Source organism: Meleagris gallopavo, chromosome 1 (assembly GCF_000146605.3).
Source record: "Meleagris gallopavo isolate NT-WF06-2002-E0010 breed Aviagen turkey brand Nicholas breeding stock chromosome 1, Turkey_5.1, whole genome shotgun sequence".
NCBI lineage: Eukaryota > Metazoa > Chordata > Aves > Galliformes > Phasianidae > Meleagris > Meleagris gallopavo.
In genome coordinates, this window is record NC_015011.2 from 54,281,911 (window position 1) to 54,287,099 (window position 5,189).

Below are 5,189 nucleotides of genomic sequence, written 5' to 3' on the forward strand. Positions count from 1 at the left end.
TATTTCTTTTTCTTTCTGTAGGTGTATAAAATTTCCCCAAAGTTTGCTTTCTTGGTGACATCAGGCCCTTTTGTTTACACGGCAATCGCTGTCATAAACGTGCTTGTGAACAGCACTCTTCTCCGCGGTGAGGCCCCGCTGATCCTCTCCTTGCATCCTTCTTTCACTGTGCCGGATAACAGATTCCACGTTCAGACGGGTGAGTTCTTCCTGACACAGAGCAGAGAAGGTGTAGCTTCATACTGATTCATACCTCTTTACTTGTGGAGGGTCTTGTGATTAAGTAAGTGAGCTCAAGTGAAAATCGTGTTCCACTGCTGTGAGCATTTATTTGTTATTAAAATACTTGTAGCATCTGTGGTAAATTTTAATTAACAACTAAACCTTTCATTTCATGATTTTTTCGGGAAAGGTTGGCACATTGCAAAATGCATATCTTCTTTACCTCACTTCATATTTCAGTTGGTAGTTCACTGCTGAAGGCAGTGAAAGTTACTTGCATTCTTTGTATTGCTTTAAGCGTTAGCAGTATTCTTGTGTTGAAATGTGAGTCTGTTTTCAGTGTCCCCTTTCCTGTCAGTACCCTGATCTACACAGCATTTTGCAAAGGCAAGAGGAGAAAAATGTTTCCATTTGCTCATAAGATCACAATGCAGCAGCTACTTTGTACTGCTTGAGTCATGTTTGGAATCATTTTTACCTTAAATTATACTTTCTGTAATTCTCATGGTGAGAATTGCTGAGCAAGAGGATGGCTCATATAGTATTTAGCTTTACATGGATGTTGTATGGCAGCAGTATATTTAAATCCATGAATACTAATGATCTAAAATAACGTATTAACCATGTAATGGCTTTTGAGAGTCAGTGGTGTCATTTAAAATCTTCTTCAGGCAGTATTTGCATAACAAAAACAGGAGCCTGATTGGTTGAGTGAGTGATGAGAAAGTGATGGGGATTGAGTATATGGGCAGAGAGTAATCAAAACAGGTGCTTTTATTCAGGTATGTTTCGTGTGCTCTTTCTGCTCTGTTATTTAAGCCAGAAATCTGCAACTTTAGACATAAATACTTTGTATGAATGGGATGTCTTTTTCCACTACTTAGCATGGTTAAACAAATGGGCGATAGCTACATTTCCTCATCATGACCTTTGTGTAAAGTGCTATTAGGGTCTGTAACCTGATGATAGCATTTCTTTGGGTAAGAATACATCAGGAAATGTGCAGATAGATGTGAAGATAGACAGAGATCTGTGTGCCTGCTCACATTTCTCTTTCTCTCCTGTTCTCATTCTTCTGTCAAAGATGTTAAGGTATACCTACATCGATTTATAAGAATGGCTGCTAGTTAGGTATTTTGATAGTTAGGCTGTTAATAACTTACATTAATGGATCCAGTGTGATTTAGATGTGCTAACTATTAGATTTCAGTCTAAAAAGAAATCTATTGTTATTTTCCTTAAGATTTTAATTGAACTATTGAATACGAAGGCTTTCAGTGTGGCTTATTCAGCACTCAAGTCTTGTGAAATTAGCCAGTTTGTATGTAGCTTTCAGCATACAAGAGGAAACAGTAAGTATTTTGTCAGCAGTATCTTTGAATAATCTAATTACTGCTGTAACAGATTCTTATGAGCTGAAAATTTTGTGCACCAGCACAAAGCGTGTATTTTTACCCAGGTTTTCATAGAATATGTCCTGAATTCCATGAAAAAGTGATAGTCCTATGGAATGAGGATTCTCTTGCTCATTTTATTCACATTCATGGAAGTACTTGGCTGTAGAAATAATGTGTAGTCTTTACCTTCAGTGCTTCAGTTTGTGCCTCGAAACATGGATATTGGGTTCTGCAACTTCAGTCAGCGCATTGAGAAGGGACTAACAATGGCATTCATGGAGGTGAGCAAACAACACCAGGAGTTCTACAACTTCACTGTGCAGGTAAAAAGATAAGTATGTTTTGTATCTGTCCCTTCTTCTCTTTGCCTTTGGTTGTCCTTTGCTTAACTCAGCCAGTAGGTGTCCACAGGCTCCCCCTTCTTATCTAGATCATGTAGAACTGCGAGGTTTCATCAGAAAGTCCAGAACGCTGGACATGAGCCAGCGTTGTACAGTTGCAGTCCAAAAGGCCAACTGCATCTTGGGCTAAATCAAAAGAGGGATGGCAGCAGGGGATGGAAAGGGATTATCCCCCTCTGCTTTGCTCTTGTGAAGCCCCACCTGTAGTGCTACATGCAGGCTCAGAGCCCCCAGCATAAGAAGGAAATGGAGCTGCTGGAGTGGATCCAGAGAAGGGCCATGAGGATGCTCAGAGGGCTGTTTATAAGGGGAAAGGGGACCAACTTTTTACATGGTCTAATAGTGATAGAAGAGTTTGAACTAAAGGAGTGGAGATTAAAGTTAGATGTTAGGAAGAAATTCTTTACACAGAGGGTGGTGAGGCACTGGCAGAAGCTGCCCAGAGAAACTGTGGATGCCCCATCCCTGGAGATGTTCAAGGCCAGGTTGAATGGGGCCCTGTGCTGGCAAGTGGCAGCCTTGTTCACAGCAGATGGTTTGGAACTACATAATGTTCAAGGTTACCTTCAACGTAAGCCATACTGTGATAAACAGGCTTATGCTGGTCACATAAACCTTTCACAGAAGTCTGCCCTAACCCTTATCAACCTCATTCTCATTGTTTTTTGTTACTACAGAATTGAGTGCAATCAGTTTGTTTTTGTTGGAAGACAGTTTTCAGGTCTCATTGCCACTCAGGAGGTCCTATTAGGAAATACAGAATTTGTATGCTCAGTATCATTATCAACCATTCTAGTTACTTCTGAGTTATAGAAATACTTTTAGTGTTGCATGTTGTTCATGGCAGCTACTACTGGAAATTCACATGTGAAATGTATTGAGTATGCATTGGATACTGAATTACATGACAGAGTTTAAAACCTCCTGGAAAGTCAATAACTCAACTTAAGAGATCAAATCCCTCTTTCTGATTTCTTAAATTTATCCTGGTTTTGCTGTAGTCCCCAAATTAATATAAATAAATAATATAAATATATATATATAATATAAATAATATATATATATGATATAAATAAATAATATTGTGCTATGTGCACCATAAATGTGTATCTGTGGTATCATAAAGTCATAGCAGACGATATTACATAAACTTTATAGCATATAAAATACTATCTAGTACGTATAGATCAAGTGCATAGCGATATACTCAGAGTGTCCAACTGAGAGAAGCAATCTAACTGGATAGAATGAGGACAGTTTCTTGGACTATCAACTTAGCAATTTTTCTTTTTAAATGGTTTATTACTCTTTGGAATAGGCTTGTCTATATTGACATAGTTGCTCTGTGTTTAGGTGGCAAAATGAAATTTCTAACAGTTTAGGAGTCTGGGTATGCATGGTGCAGTAGGTTTTGACCAAGAGAACATCTGTTTTCATGATTTGCCTTTGTCATGTTGTCTTCCTGTCTATCCCATGCACTTTGATATTCGTCTAGCATTTTCCATCTGCTTTGATGTAAGATACTCCCCCTCATACTAGGAAAAAAAATCTATCAAGTAAAGGATAGAAATGCCAGTGATTTGATTTTGCTGACACTATTCCAATCTTGTCTTTTCAGATACTGAATATAACTCTGAGTAGGCCTGGGGCTGCATTTCGTCAGGGCCCTGTGAGCATCATTTTTGCCATTCGAGATAGATACGGTTTTCTAAATGGGTCAGAAGTCAGTGAACAGTTAAGAAACTTGTCCATGGTGGAATTCAGCTTCTATCTGGGTTTTCCTGTGCAGCAAATTGCTGAACGTGAGTACCTGTGGCCAAGGCTGCAAAATACTTTTTTTTTTTTTTTTAGTTATTTTTTCCTCCCTACAATTTAAAAATATTTTTAGGTATCTGACTTGTATCATGAATTCTGACAAGCAAATCTGTAATTCTCTGCTCGCATGGTGTGTATCCGTGTTACAGCAACTTGTTGCCATTGTCATCGTCCTTTACTGCTGTCTGTTATCTTAAAGGTGTCAGCTTTTAACTATCTCTCTCGCTTCCTGTGTACTACTTGTATTTATTTTTTTTCCAATCCATGATCGTCCTAAACTTAGATTAATGGGAACTGCTTGCATAACAGAGTTTCCTTGACATTCAGTCTTGACAACTTATATTTGGTTATATTTTACAAGTGACCTCAGTCTTATAAATAAGCTAAGTTTCTCATTTAAACAATAATTCTTGTACAGAAATGGATTGTTATTGACAGCAATGACTCATGAGCATAAGATCATGAGAGAATAGTACTGCCTTCCCTGGTGGCACCTGTTAATGTTAATACAGCCCATTAATTCCTGGTTTCTCCTATCTCACTGTGCTTTTCAAAGCAAATTTTTAGTCATCCAAGATACTTTTTATGGGCCATATAGTCTTATAGTACCTGACACAGTCCTGACACAGTGATTCTCTCTATGTAGTCAAATATGTGGTGGAAAATCAGTCCTAGTGGTAGGTGATATTCAATTTTTTAATCCTTTTGTTTTAATTTTTTTAAAATTTTGTTCCCTGTGCTCCCATAACCTATTATTTGTATTGCCCTTCTTGTTTCTTTTTAACAATTCTGCCCTCATTTGATTTCATACAGAATATACCTTTGCAGTAGCAGCAGTATTTTAATTGAGCCAGGACAAAAAGCCTTGAGAATCCTTGTTTCTGGATGGCAAGCATTTCTTTGGTTCCTTGTGAGGCCACAGAACTTCTCAGACTGTGGGCTACGATCTTTACATCTCATTCAATTCAAATTAAATTAACTGCTTGAAAGACATGTCTTGTCAATATGCACTGATTTTCTTATTTATTTATTTATTTTTTCCACTTTTGCCCTTGAGCTTATTACTTTTACTCTCTCTGGTATTGTTTTTAGTGGCTTGGGGTTTTTTTCCTGTGATGTACAAACATCTGATCCTACAGTTTTTTGTTTTGTTCTCATATTCTGGAAAGATATTCATAGTGAATTTGGAGGTGGCCCCTTGCTGAGAATCCTGTCTTTCATTTTGTGTGATGGGTCCTACAGTGCAGTTCGATAACATAATTTTTTACCAACATCAATACATCCTAAAAAAACAGGCTGGTAATGAGGGTGAACTATTCCTATTAAACATGTATATGAGCTGTTCTCCTCTTTT

General features: G+C 37.8%; 1 long non-coding RNA gene across 1 annotated transcript; it reads left to right on the forward strand.

Moving 5' to 3' along the window:
* The first annotated feature begins 25 nt into the window (after positions 1–25).
* Positions 26–3,840, forward strand: LOC104909357. Its single transcript, XR_002115314.1, has 3 exons — positions 26–199; positions 1,812–1,942; positions 3,639–3,840. It is a non-coding gene; the product is annotated as an uncharacterized LOC104909357 (long non-coding RNA).
* Positions 3,841–5,189: the final 1,349 nt, after the last annotated feature.